Consider the following 15,508-nt stretch of genomic DNA (forward strand, 5'->3'; position numbering starts at 1 on the left):
CCGAGTGGCGTATCTTGCTCCGCTCTATCATCATTGAGCACAACTGGGGCGTGCCAGCGTCAGAGTGCGCGCTGACGTGTCTGGTGGTGCCTGTGACGTTGTGGGGCGGACAGTGTGGTGCTGAGCAAAGATCCTATAACGAGCAAGATAGTCCACTCAACGAAAAAGACGTAGTACGGTCATGGGCAGATTCATGGGTAATTTGAGGCCCCATTTCCGTAACTGGCTTCCGTCCCCGCATCAAAGATCCCACAGGATAATAGTGCGGAGACGGAAGCCGGTTACGGAAACATCCTAAAATAAAAGTTATTTGGTAAAAATCTTCTCCTCATTTTCAGAATTTTAATTTATTAACACAAACTGTTCCCCCGTAACGTTGATTACACTGCGAGTCGGGTCCGGTTATGGAAATGGATGAAAAGAAGGCCCACGTTCCGTTGCGTACCACACGTCAGCCCATTGCAGTTAGCAGCAAAGATTATCTTGCTCCGCTCTAGGATCTTTGGTGCTGAGAGCACAGAGTACGGGCTGACGTCATGGACGTGGAGAGCGGTGCGCGCCAGCGGCTTGGGCGGCGTGGTGATGTGCGTGCTGACATCATAGCCTGTGTCGCCGGGCTGTGCTGCACGTTTTGACGTTACAAGGGTGCGGGGCGGTGCGTGTTGACGTCACTTGTGAGGGCGGGGAGTGCGTGATGGCGTTGTGGCCGGGGCGGTACTGTACGTGCTTACGTCCCGGCTAGGGCGGGGTGTGCGTGCGGCGGTACCGGCGGCCAGGACTTGAGGCGGGCTGGCGGGCAGCGACGACATGCAGCCGCTACGGTGTCGCCAGATCCGCTGAGGACCGAGGCAGCGGACAGAGGTACGGCCTGTGCGCAGCGGCAGCGGCCGTGGCCTGGAGCCGATCACGGACTCCGGCAGCGAGAGAGCCGGTGCCGCGTGAGGGAAGGGCGAGAGCGGGCGGGAGGGGAGCGGCGGCGGTGGCGGACACAGCGGGCGGGGCGGGGGGGAGACACGGCGAGGGCGGGCGAGGGGAAGAGTAGGGTGAAAGGAGAGACACGGCTGGGATGGGGGAGATACCTCTGGGAGCGGGGAGTAGGGCGGGAGCGTGGATGAAGCAGGGAGGGGGGTATGGTGGAGCGGTGAGGGGGTGCCACGCCGGGTGTTACTTGTTGGCGACTATGGCGAGCGTGAGGGGAGGGAACATAGAAAGGGGGCGAGGTGAGGAACAGGATGTGGGGGCGAGGTGAGGAACAGGTTGTGGGGGCGAGGTGAGGGAACTTGGAGGAGGGGACTGGGGCAGGGAAGGGAGTACAGGAGAGGAGTAAAGGGCGGGGGGTGACAGGTGGGGCGGGAGGGAACAAGGCAGGGGGACATGGCGGAGGGGTAAGAGGGCGGTACGGTGGGAGTGAATGTGGGGCACTGCAGGTGTTACTTGGGGTTGTTGGCGAGTGTGAGTTAGTGGTGAGTGAGTGTGACATACACCAAGATGCCTTGGGGTAAGCTACTGGTAAAATTGGGTGAAGCAAGAATAGGGGAATAACCGTCACGTCTGGACCGAGATCTGTTGTCAATTGGTTAACTGGAGGAGCTGAAGATAAAGACGGGCTGAATGTGCTTAGTTGTGGGAAGGGTTGTAATGTATTGAGTATAACCCCGGGCAGGAGGATAGGTGTTGGGGTTAATGATAGTTGTGGATCAGTGGCCAACGATATGAGCATGTCTTGTTTGATGCTTATAGATGCCAGCCTTGGGAAAGGGTTTACACTGTCTGTTGGCTGGTTATGGGTATTGGGCTTGCTGCCTCAAGAGTGTGATCCAAATCTCCATGGCTTTCTACAGGATCTGCCATTCTAGTGTAAAAATGCGATAACTGTATGGTGCAAAAGTGCTGGAATAACTTTGCCAGCCAGGCAGCATCTCTGGAGAACATGGATAGGTGATCTTTCGGGTTAGGACCAGGCCTGGCCCAAAATGTCATCTACCAATGTTCTCCAGAGTTGCAGCCTGACCTGCTATGTTACTCCAGAACTGATTTGTTTGTTTTTTGTCGGCACCTGCGGTTTCTTATATCTAACTGTATGGTGCAACCTTGTTGTTGATAGTCTTTTCATTCTGTAAAGTGTGCAATGGTAGGTCAGCTGCAACCCTGTGTGACATGTGGCAACATTAAATGCATGTTCAGGTTGAGGGTGGTAGTGTGTGTTCTATTATTTCTAATACCAATGAGAAATATTGAATAATCTCAAAACAATGGAAATACGGCCAAGAAACGTAATGACTAGAGATATCCTGCTTCTCTCACTCGAAGGAGGACTGGGGTTGGGAGCTGCAAACAGCAGATATGAGGGGAATGATAAATGTAGCAATGTACATTGACTGCAGTGTGTGCATTGTCGACACAAGGGATGGAATGCAGGATATTTAAATGTGAAAAAGAATTGGGTGAGAGAGATAAGCTTAACAGAGGCAAAGGCGCACTGTACAGAAAGGTTTTAGAAATAATTCACTTTTTTAAAGTATAAAGTTGTTGGAAATAAAACAGTAAGGTCTGGAAATACTTAGATATAATGTTTAATGGAGAGAGAGAGAGAGAGAGAAAGACGATAGAAGAATGAGAACAAAGAGGTAAAGGAGAAGAGCTGGCTTTGTCAGATGCCACTGAACATTTGAAACCTGGAAAGAAAATCTCTTATAAATACTCAGCAGGGCAGACTATGTTATTCTCTATGGAAAGAGAATAACAGAGTTAATGTTACAAATTGATAACATCTTGTCTGGTCAGTTTTGATGCAAACTGTTATTGATGCACATCTGTAATAGTTGAATTCAATGTTGCATCGTAAAATGCCGAGTTAGAAGGTGAAATATTGTTTCTTGTGCTTACATTGGACTGACAGATCAGGCAGGCAATGGGAAGATGATTAAAAATGGCAGGCAGCTGAAAACAGGGTCACTCTTGAGGACTGAATGAAGATGCGGCATTCAGTCATTCAGGCCGCATTTTGTTTTTCCAATACAGTAGACCTCTCATTGAGGACACTTAATTTGAAGTAGTGCAAGTGAATTACTGTCTGACCATGGAGTAGTGTTGCATCTTCTCTGATAGGAAGGAAAGGGGAAAAAAGGGTAGATGTCGTATTATAAATGGTTGCAGAAATTAATGATATTTGAGTCCTTTAGATAGTCAGATGGATATGCAGGGAATGGGGGTATGGATGACTTGCAGGCTGAGGATTAGTTTAACCTGGATTCATGTTCGGCCCTGTGGGCAGAAGGGTCTGTCCCTGTGCTGTACTGTTCTATGCACTATGTACTGAGTCATAGTCAGTTATTCTCGAGTATGTATACCTTTACTCCGAGTTGCATCTTGTGCAGTTGTGTGAGAAGGGGAATGACATTAGTGCGGATGAAAGAGTGGACCGGAGTCACATCGGATGCAATCCCAAAGGAGTGTTGAAACGGAAGAATAAAATGTCTGGTGTAGGAAGAAACTGCAGATGCTAGTTTACACCGAAGATAGACACAAAATGCTGGAGTAACTCAGCGGAACAGGCAACATGTCTGGAGAGAAGAAATGGGTGACGTGTAGAATGGTTAACATTTCCTTATTGTCTGATCTGATTTCACATTTTCACACCACACCCTTCCATGTCTCAAGACTCTCTCTCCCCTGACTCTCAGTCTGAAGAAAGGTCTTGACCCAAAACATCACCAATTTCTTCTCTCCAGAGATGCTGCCTGTCCCGCTGAATTGCTCCAAGAAAATGTGTGGTGTTAGGTTTTTGTTTTGAAGGTTAGAAATTATAGCAGATCTGTTGATCCAGGTGGCTGGTAGAGAGGAAGGTGAAAATCAGTGTGATTGCACAATAGCTAGAGCTGGGAGAAGATATAAGAAGATAAGTTTTCAGTTCCAAAGACAAAGATCAATGTTTCCAGTGGTGAATCGGACAATACCCCAGTTTATACAAGGACCATTCTGCAGCCTGATAAGTGAGGAAGAAGCTTTTTGTGACTCTGGTGGTGTGCTTTCAAGCTACTGTATCTTCTGTGAGGCGAAAGAATGACTGGGGTGGGACAAGTCTGATTGGTTCCTGAGACACCGTGGTTTAGATGAAGTCGATAGTCGTACATCCTCAATTCTCTGCAATTTCATTTGATCTTGGGCAAATCTGTTCCCAAACCAAGCTGTGATGCAAGCTGAAGGATGCGTTCTACCGTGCATCTGTAGAAGTTGGTAAGTGTCATGTTATGCCAAGGTTCTCCAGGAGAAGTAGAGGCATTGGTGTGCAGCCTTGGCCGTTGCTTCAATGTGGTTGGTCCACTACAGATCGCAAGTAATATTTACGCCAAGGAACTTGAAGCTCTCAACCAATTGCTGGAGAAACGAAAGTATAGTACAATGGAAACACTGGTATCATCAGAATAGATGGAACCAAGCTGGAGGTACTGGGAGTGTGGTATGAAATCCTTATGATCTTAGATTATGAGATGTACTTGGATCTCCTTCCTCTGACTTCTTGCCCTCTAGGTATATTTGTCGCTGTCTTTCACTATAGCATTGACTATTTCAATTTTTCCACTGTGGCTACTTATTGTAACCTGGCCCTTTTTGGTTGAGTTCAGGCAAGAAGTTGAAAAGGCAGACATAAAAAGCTGGAGTAACTCAGCGTGACAGGCAGCATCTTTGGAGAGAAGTAATGGGTGATGTTTTGGGACGAGACCCTTCTTCAGGCTGAAAATCACGGGAAAGGAACAGAAGATATCCCTGGCGAAACACCAAAACTTGGCAGAGAACAGCTTCAGTCACAAATCCACATCCCCATCACCCACATCTGGGAGGGGGAACATAGTCTAGGGAGCCACAGAGATGTTGTAATTATGGCCATCTTCGTGAAGTTTGTCTGTATTGTATACTTGCTCCACAACAGCATGCAAGTAGCGATATTAGGTCTCAGTGACGAATAGTGTCAAAGTTGGTCTGAAGACTGAAGGGTAGTTGTTCAGCCTATGACGACCATACTCCAGAACCAGAGTCTCCCAAACCTCTGTGGTAGCAGTACTCAGTACTCAGCATTTTTGCATGTTGCAAGTCATCAAAGGAAATGAATGCATGTGCCTGCACTCATCTTTACTGCCATGCAAGTCCTCCAACAAACTACCTACATCCATTGCAAAGTATTTGCGTACCGCAAGAACGTTCCCCATATTTTGGGAGCCACAAGTCAGACATGATCAAATTCACCACTGACTTTATGGTACCAACATTTGGTTGGTTTGTATAAAGAACATTTGAAGATTGAGACCTTGGAGCTTTTCATGATAGGACCAAGCTCTGACATGAAAAACAATTATCATACAGAAAGAAGAAAAGATTCAAAGGCTCCCTGAAGAGACCCACCATCCTCATTGGCTCCTGGGATTGTCAAACCACGATTGCTCACAGTGGAGGGGAAGCATTCATGATATCATTGAAATTCATGTCTGTGTATTGGGAGCACATAGAGGTCCTGTGTATACCGTAGTGTGGTCCTTTCACCGTACAAATACCCATACATATGACCATTCAGCCACCACCCGTCCCTTCTATTGAAGATTCTGTGGCACCCATGTTTACTCCCTTAAGTATGTCAGGAAGCAAAACTGGATGGAAGTAAGTCATCAACGATCACTGAAGGGCTGCCCTGAGGAGAAAAACATTCCCCCCCACACGTCCAAACGCACCATTTTCTCCCCCCTGTCCTTCACTGATGCTGTCTGAACTGCTGAGTATTCTCAGCATTTTTCAGTTTCTTCATGGTTTGGTATAACACAGTAACAGGAGTTTTGTCTAGTGTTCTTGTTTACATCTGCAGATTTATTGGCTGTGTCTAATCTCAACTCTGCCTTTCTCACCGGGTTAACTACAGCCCTGTCTGGACTGACGGGACACCAGCGCTGCTTCTCCACGCTGGCCATATTTCCCACAAGTCCAGGAAGGGTTGTAAGCTCACCTGGCCGGACAGGCAGAGTTAGCTGGGTTTAGCGCTGTTTCTCTGCGCTGGCCCGTCTGACTGCCGACCAAAGATCCTATAGCGGAGGATCTTTGCTGCTGACCTCTCTGGTACTCGGGAGGGGTTCGGAGACCCGGACGGGATTAATCCTGGCTGCGGATGAAGCGCAGGTCTGTGCCATGTCTCCCTCCTCCAATCACCGCGCTCTATCCTCAGTTCCACCCCCCACCCCCACTCCTCCCTCCTCCAATCATCGCGCTGAATCATGTCCCGCCCCCATTGCCTGCTGACCGACGTCTCTCTCCTCCAATCGGCGCCCTCGATCATCAGTACCACCCCCACTGTCTCACGAAAAGCGGAGATTTCACTGGATTTTAAAATCTGGATTACAAAAACTTGGGGGGGGATGTCCCCCACCTCTCAAAACATGGAGGGGACGCCCCCCCTGGGTTTTCCGCCCCTGAGTGCAGTTGCTTTAAAACTTCTCCAAAAGGCAATTTGTTATATGTTGTGGAATGTGGGAATTCAAATTGGCGTCCTTAGTCCAGAGATTCAGGCTGAGCTGTGAAAAAGTGGGAGGTGTGACTGAGCCCTGTGATGGATGATGTCTGAAGTAGACCATATATCGTGGGAAGTGTGTAGGAATGGGAGATATAAACATGGAAAGCAAAAAGTAGGGTTAGGTTTGGGTTATTATTGTCATGTGTATCAAAGTTCAGTGAGGTGTTTTTTATGCTCACCAATCAAATTACATAATACTATCCATAAAGTCAATCAAGCCAACTCCAATACTATAGGTAGAACAGTTAAAGATACAGGATGCAGAATTTAGTTCTCAGCAATATAATGCAACAGTTCCAGAGACAAAGTCCAATGAGGTAGAGGAGAATTGGGTTATACTTGGTCATATTGAAAGACTGTTCAGAAGCCTGATAAGAAGGAAAGAAGCTATTCCTGAGTCTGTTGGTGCGTACTTTCAGGCTTCTGTATCTTCTGACTGACAGGAGCGGAGAGAAGAAGGAATGGCCCAGTTGGTAAAGATCTTTGATTATGTTGGCTGCTTTCCTGAGACGGCATGGTGTAGAGTCAACAGTGGGAAGTCTGGTCTGTGTGATGGACTGGGCGACACCCACAGCTATCTACAATTTCCTGTGGTCTTGGGCAGAGCAGTTCCCAAATGATGCAACCCGACTGTAGGCTTTCTTTTGTCATCTGTTGGGCTTGGTTTAATAAAGGATTGAATAGGATGGCAATGGAGGATGTGGACCAGGGTGATAGAGTATGTTTGGCAGTACTTGAGGTGCAGAGTGGATGGTTCATTTTTAACCCCAAGAAGGGAAAGGAAACTGAAATTGAGCCTGCATATTTACTGGTAACTTCAATCAGGCATTGGCAGCTTGGGCACAGGCCAACACTGGTGGTTAACATTGCATGTTCTGTCAATACACGTTTTGGAGATGGTTGCGGGCAGCAATGTTGCTAAGCTTCACTTAAAGTTGTGTGAGCGTAATGCAATTTGTATAAAATATGAGAGGTGTTATGTGGGTGAAGTGGTGATTGAGATTATATGGATGATGGAAAGTATTTGATGCCTGCATGTGTTTGGAGGTTGAGGTTCAAGTTCTGCATTAGGGTAAACTCTGACCTGTTCTGCGTAAATCATTGAATTTGTGCTTTGAGTGTTAAGCTCAGCTGCAGCCAGCCTGAAGGTTGGTGTAAGATTCTGCAAATATTGGCTGCAAATGTTGTGCAATTGTTTGGTGTTCAGAGGAAAAATTGTTTTGCTTTTCAACTAACTCGAAGACAATACAGAACTGTATGACCCTCGACCTGTGAGCTACGCAGTTGGAGGATATTGTCTTGAGTGCAAAACTGAATTTTTGCACAGTGACTTAATTGAGAGAAATACAGGTAAAATAGAAAATACTTTGCCTTAAAAGATATTGAATAATTTAAAGTTCTCATTGCCTTCAAGTCCATATTTGGACCTGTACCATTTCCCCACCCCTTAACTACCACTATTAATTATCACCAGTGTTCTTATATCCTTTCTCTGTTCTTTTATATTTATAAAGAGATAGGTGACTCGTATCAATTTTTAGCAGCTGTCAGTGGTCCAATTTATTTTAATTTGCGAGTGCTCGCTGATGTATCCGACAATTGGCAGTGCAAGATTATTATGAATTGAAAGTTGTACTTGTTTGACACGTGATGTGTCCCTCCATTTATTTACAATATCTAACAATAGGTCGATGGCCACTTAATTGAGATAAAGATTGGATAAACAATCTTAACCTAATTGTGTTTTGAATGGGGGTAGTAATTTAATGAAAATTGACCACTTCCTTATTTTAATCATCTTTCGACTGTTTTGGATGTTATCTTTCTTTCCAAGAGTTGTTTGTGTAGTAAAACTGGCTGATCATGAATTGTACAATTGTGTGTTCTGCAAAGAACTTCACTTTTCTCACACTTTTGCTTAGTTTGTAAATAACATGATTCGGGCCTTTCCAGAGAGGAGGAATAACGCATTGGTGCAATAATAAGCTGGAGCCATCATTGAACCTTAATGATTTTGCAGGCTTGATACACTTCCCAAGGGATACAGTGGAACACCTGTTCTTGTGCCATTTTTTCTGTCTATAATAAATAGATAGTACTGGAAATTTGCAGCCGATCAGTGTCTGCCAGCAGAGACAGGTTCTGTCACACACATGGTGTATACTGGTTGAGTATCCAATTGTAACTTGCACTTTCTTTACAAATACTGACTGGCCTATGCATTGTAGCATATCAAATTTTGTGTAGTGGTTGAAAGTTCAGGTTCAGATTTAGTGATTCTTGAACACTTGGATGTAAGCAGTTGACAAACCAGACAGATAATTGTTTTCAATAATTCACTCTCAACAAACACCCTGCATACTACTTACAGACATGGTTGGGTAAACACGCTATCCTGTTAAAATTAGTTTAATACACTTTATTTCTTTTAATGGTTGAGATGTATTCGGGATGACTGTAAATAATAAAATAATCCACAGCAAAACATTTTCCACCGTAACTAAAATGAAAGCATGCCTTGTGCCTTGTTACACGGTTAAAGATGGATTTACATGTTGACCTTTCTGTCCAAGCACTTTGTGATGAAAGAGCAATGTTTGTTTGAAATCTGTATCTGAAATCTCATGGCATTAGTGCAACATGGAGAACATTTCAGTTGTTGCCTCATGTCCTTGATGAACAGTCCGCGTCCTTGATGAACAACAGTTGGAAGAAGCAGTGAGAGTAACAACGGAAAATTGTACTCTGGCTTTAATGCCCATCACTAAGTTTGGTTCGGTAGTCCCAACAATAATCATGTTGGTTTAATTCTAAAATACATAGCTACCAGACAAGGTATGTGGTAAGTGAGCCAATGTGAGGAGTAACCATGCCAGATGCTGTCCTTGTTAGACCATCTGTTGTAATTGTATCTATCCATGATAGCATCAGTGGGAGTGAATACTGCACAATATTTGTTGAGACTGCAGTATCTGCACATTCAGAATACTTCTATCTTGCTTTGTGGCACCTCTGCTGTGCATAAGGCAGACTTGGATTGTATTTAGTAGCTCAAATGGGCATCCATAAGATGTCAATTGTAGTAGAATTGGGCTCCATCGCTGCCATCTAATGGACAACCTAGGGAATCAGTCTTGAGTAACGTGCAGAAGCCATGCTAGGAGCAGCATCAGGTGTGCCTACAAATTCCAACATGCATGAAAAACAGATTTAAGCAATCTCATGTCTGTTAGTCATAATGCTGGCGTAACTCAGCGGGAAAGGCAGCATCTCTGGACAGAAGGCATGGGTGACGTTTCAGTCCTTCTTCAGACTGAAAGTCACGGGAAAGGGAAACGAGAGATATAGATGATGATGTAGTATTGAATTTGTGTATGGTTTGATTTTATGCAAGCGTGGTATGCTTTGCTTGGACAGCACCCAAATTATTTTGACTATAAAGTAAAGTAAAGTAGCCTTTATTGTCATTCAGACCTTGCGGTCTCAGTATATGCGACAACATACCTATTAATGCCATGGCTGATATTTTGCCTTTTTGTCATTTTTGTATGCTAACCACAAATTGCTTGATTCCCTTAATATCTAAAAATCTTTCCATCCCACATAGTCATAATTACACAGCAAAGAAACAGACCTTTCAGCTCACTTTGTCCATACCACCTCTTGGACCTGATTCCATTTACCCACATTAGGTTCATTCCTTCCATGCCTTGGTGATTCAAGCCTTTGTCTAGATGCTGCATAAATTGCTCCAGAACAAGGGGTCACAGTTTAAGATAAGGGGGAAATCTTTTAGGACTGAGATGAGGAAAACATTTTTCACACAAAGAGTGGTGAATCTCTGGAATTCTCTGCCACAGAAGGTAGTTGTGGCCAATTCATTGGCTATATTTAAGAGGGAGTTAGATGTGGCCCTTGTGGCTAAAGGGATCAGGGGTTATGGAGAGAAGACAGGTACAGGATACTAAGTTGGATGATCAACCATGATCATATTGAATGGCGGTGCAGGCTCGAAGGGCCGAATGGCCTACTCCTGCACCTATTTTCTATGTTTCTAAATATCAAATCTAGGGTTATTGAAGGTTTAATCACGAAAAACAAGAGATATTGGCAACTAATCAAGCAAAGGTGTTGGAGCGTACATAAGGAAATTAGGGGAACAGAATCCTAAGTCATTCCATAAGTACTTTAGGAGTAAAAGGGTAGCTGGGTAAGAGTGAGTCTCCTTAGGAACCAACAGATAATCTATTGGATGAGGTCCTAAATTTATACATCTCATCCGTAATTACCAAAGAGAATGACGTTAAGGATACTGGGTTCAGGGAGGGAGACATTAATAGAATCAAACATGTCTCTAATAAGAGGATTCTTGCATCTTTGTTATCCCCTGGTTTAGGTACGAGAAGACTGGAAGATAGCTAATGCTATTTCATTGTTGAGCAGTAGGGATAGGGCAGATGACGAGAGGCCAGTGAACAGTATGTCTGTGGTAGTAAAATTATAGAAGTGGTTAAGAAGGCATGTGGCATATACATAAAATATAACGGTTAGGATGTTATGTTACAATTTTACAAAATAATGATTAGGCTGCACTTGGAGTATGGTGTGCTGTTCTGATCACCAAACTAGGAAGGATGTGATTGTGCTGGAGAGAGTGCTGAGGAGATTCACCAGGATGTTTTCAAGATTCAAAATTTCTATGGGGCAGGATTTTCATATATTTAGAAAGTCAAGTCAGGAGAGTTTATTGTCATGTGTCCCAGATAGGACAATGAAATACTTGCTTGCTGCAGCACAACAGAATATTGTGAGCAAAAATACAGAATAGTTCAGTTCAATATACACATAAATAAACAGATAAAGTGCAATAGGCTGTTACAGTAATAACCTGATGGCTGTGGGAAAGAAACATGTATTTAGAAAATTAGAGACTAGTTATGGGAGTCAGTATGGCTTTAAGTGGGAAAATCCTGTTTCACTAATTTGAAGTTTTTTTGCACATGGGATCTAAAATCAGCTGATTGATAGGAGTCGGAGATTGGTGGAAGGAGGATGTTCCTCAATTGGAAGTCTGTGACCAGTGGTGTGCTGCAGTGATTGCTGCTGGGGTTCTTGCTGTTTGGGATTATGTATTAACAAGTTGGATATGATTAGTACATTTGAAGATGACAAGAAAATTGGTGTTTTGGATAATGTGGAAATCTGTCTAAGGCTACAGCAGGATATAGATCCATTGGAAAGTTGGTGACGGTGCATTTCAGGAAGTCTCACGGGTATGACATCTACACTAAATGGTAGGGCTCTAAGTAATGTTGATGTCTTTGGGGTCAATTCCATAGTTCCCTGAAAGTGACACCAGTGGATTAGGTGGTGAAGAAGGCATATGGCATATTCATAGAATATAAGAGTTGGGCAATAAAGTATCATTCATTCAGAATGTTACGTTCCACTATGAATGGCAGATGGAATGAGGTATTGCATTTTGGTAAGTCAAACTAGGGCAGGAGTTGCATAGTAATGGTGGAGTCCTGGAGAGTGTTGTAGGGCAGAGAGACTGAGGGGTGAGGGCAGGGCTGTGGAGTCGGAGTCGTTGAGTCTGAGTCGGAGCAATTTTGGTGCCGCTGGAGTCAGTCGGTGAAAAAGTCCCGACTCCGACACCGACCTCAACATAAATTTCAGAGACTACGTAAATCGGAAATAATCCCACTTTTTAAACATACTGCACACTTTATTTCCACCCAAGAGAATGTCATTTTAAACATTTTGTATGTACTTTTGTAGCAAACTTAACTATCTATGCATTTATTGCACATGAGAATTTATTTCTGTCATAGTTTAGCCATTTAGCTCATATCTGTGGCTTTAGTTTAATACATTTTGGAATAATGCCTTTATAATTTTTATTTAATTCAATGGAATTTTAATTGTCACAGCATTATTTGTAATATTTTTCTTTTAGCATAATGAATGATGTTTTACTTTCAAGAATAAACAATGAAAACGCCACAATAGCATAGCTACAACCATTATACTCAAAACTTTAAGGACATGGGTTTAAAAGGCAACCTGATGATTCTTGTAGTTGTTATGAAATGCCATCTTGTGTAATGTCATCCTAGCAGATTTAGAATTATTATACTTCGGAGTCGGAGTCGGGTGTTTTGGTTATTGACTCCACAGCCCTGGGTGCAGGTGCACTGTTTGTTCAAAATAGTGAGACAGGAATGATGATGTGGAAGGCATTTGGCATGCTTGATGTTGGTGAGACTACACTTGGAGTATTGTGTGAAGTTCTGGTCTCCCAACTGTGGGAATAATGTCATTAAGCTGAAAAGAGCACAGAAAAGATCTGAATGTTACCAGGATGATTTGAGCTGGATAGCCTAGGACTCTTTTCCCTGGAGCACAGCAAGCTGGGGGGTGATCTTATGGAAGTATACAAAATTGAGAGGCATAGAAAAGGTGATTAAAAAATAAATAAAACCATTTAAATTTATTTTTAGTCTTTTTCCCAAGAGGAGTGCAAAACTAGAAAGCTTAGGTTTAGGGTGAGAGGTGAAAGATTTAAGAGACCTGATGGGCAATTTCTTCACGTGGAGGGTGGCGCATATAAGGAATGAGCTGCCAGAGGAAGCTGTAGAGTTGGTACAATTACCATGTTTAAAAGACGTTTAGACAAGTACATGGATAGGGAACTTGTTGAGAGATATTTTGCAAACACAGGCAAGTGGGATTTTAACTTTATAAAATCTGGTGGACATGGGCGAGTTGCGCCAAAGTGCCTGTTTCCATTATATCTGTGCACCCACTCTGTCTAAATGCAAGGTAGACAAAAATGCTGGAGAAACTCAGCGGGTGAGGCAGCATCTATGGAGCGAAGGAAATAGGCAACTTTTCGGTTCAAAACCCTTCTTCAGACTGAGCGAAGGAAATAGGCAACGTTTCGGGTCGAAACCCTTCTAAGGAAATAGGCAACGTTTCGGGTCGAAACCCTTCTGAAGGAAATGGGCAATGTTTCGGGTTGAAACCCTTCTAAGGAAATAGGCAACGTTTCGGGTCGAAACCCTTCTAAACCCTGTCTAAATGCAAGACTGTTTCAATGTGATCACACATTGTGTAAAAATTCAGTAGTACAGGCCCAGCTGCAGGTCTGGTGGTCTCTCACTGCATTGCCTCTGTTCTTTTATCCTTCCTTGGTAGGACAAGACTTACACAAAGTGTGTCCTCCAGCACTATCTTATTTTGTAAACCAGCATCAGCAGTTTCTTGTATCTCCAGTACTCGTCATCTTATTTATTTTCCTAATTATTTGCGGGGTTTGCAAGTTTTTTGACCGCTATTCAAGAAAATCCAGATCCCTCTAAACATCAGCATCTATCAATGTCACATGATATGAAAAATGTACTGCTTTTGTATGCTATGTGTGACCTTACATGTCTGCACTTTAGATTCCACTTTACATTTACACCTTTACATAATACCTTTTTATATAAAGGCATAAATGTATTCATAGATACATAGAAGATAGGTGCAGGAAGAGGCTATTCGGCCCTTCGAGCCAGAACCGCCATTCATTGTGATCATGGCTGATCGTCCCCAATCAATAACCTGTGCCTGCCTTCTCCCCATATCCCTTGATTCCACTAGCCCCTAGAGCTCTATCTAACTCTCTTAAATCCATCCAGTGACTTGAACTCCACTGCCCTCTGTGGCAGGGAATTCCACAAATTCACAACTCTCTGGGTGAAAACGTTTTTTTCTGGGTGAAAAAGTTTTGCCTTTTACTTGCTCATACACTTAATCTATCTTAACCCCCCAAAACCTCTGCATCCTTCTCACATCCTACTCTACAACCCAACTTTGTATTGCTTGCAAGCTTATATTTGTCCTGATATCATATTTTGAATTATTGATTTAAACAGTTGGGACCCCATCACCTTACTGACCTTAGATTGCCAACATGAAAATAGACATAAGAGACTGCATATGCTGAAAATAAAAGTCAGAGGTAGGTTCCCGACCCAAGATGTTGTCTATCCATTTCTCTGCACAGATGCTGTCTGACCCACTCAATTCCTCCAGCAGTTTTTTTAAACTTGAAAATGACCTGCTTTTTCCCATTAATATTTCTGATGTTTAACAAACCTCAATCCATTTTGTGCATTTCCTCCCAATGTTACATGCTCTAATTCCCTTGTATACCCTTTCTGCAAATCGTATGGCAGGGATTTTGATGCGGCTTTTTCACGGGGCGACTTGACGCAAGATGTAACCAGAGTGAAATGGTCGTGGTCTAGCACGATATCACACGATATAACGGGGGGTAGATAAAGAGTTCCCACGGTACTCGGCATTTCTGTTATTTGTGCGAGTGACTTGTCCGTCTCCTGAGCTTTCACGTTAAATCTTGAATGAACATTGTGAAGTGTTGTTAAATCCTCACGTGGCACAAATGATGTCACTTTTTTTTCACACACTATAAATATCCTCCCTTGGTTGAATTGGCTCATTTGGAGACATGTTTTACTGTGTATGTGGGAGACACAGATGGACTGAGCACAGTACCTCGGTCTTACTGTGTGTGGGAGAGGGGGAGAAAGAGACGTACACTCACAGAGGCAGAGTCTCTCAGCCTGTGTAAGAGGGAGGGAGGGAGAGAGAGAGAGAGAGGCACACACAAGGTGGATGTGAAATCTCACCTGCCTGTTTCAGACACGCGCCGCCAGTAAATGAAGACACCCCCATCTGTCTCCCCCTCCTCTCCCTCGACTCCCCCACCTTTCCCTCCCAACTCCAGTCCCGTCCCGACCCCCTGGGAAACTAAATAGAGCAACAATCAACTGCTGCCTGTGCGCTGATATGACAATAAAGGCTACTTTACTTTACTTTACTTTACTGAGTTAAAGAGTTCCCACGGTAGACTGTAAAACTGGGACCCTGGTTCTGGACTCCCCC

General features: G+C 43.8%; 1 protein-coding gene across 4 annotated transcripts in view; it reads left to right on the forward strand.

Moving 5' to 3' along the window:
- Positions 1–747: 747 nt before the first annotated feature.
- The window catches only part of arhgap32 (Rho GTPase activating protein 32), a 539,690-nt gene continuing 524,929 nt past the window's right edge, over positions 748–15,508 (forward strand). For all 4 annotated transcript variants that reach the window (XR_004416763.1, XM_033049880.1, XM_033049882.1 and 1 more), the window contains exon 1: positions 748–861. The gene's annotated coding sequence lies outside the window, so the exon portion shown is untranslated. The remainder of the gene's footprint in view (positions 862–15,508) is intronic.

Source organism: Amblyraja radiata, chromosome 33 (assembly GCF_010909765.2).
Source record: "Amblyraja radiata isolate CabotCenter1 chromosome 33, sAmbRad1.1.pri, whole genome shotgun sequence".
NCBI lineage: Eukaryota > Metazoa > Chordata > Chondrichthyes > Rajiformes > Rajidae > Amblyraja > Amblyraja radiata.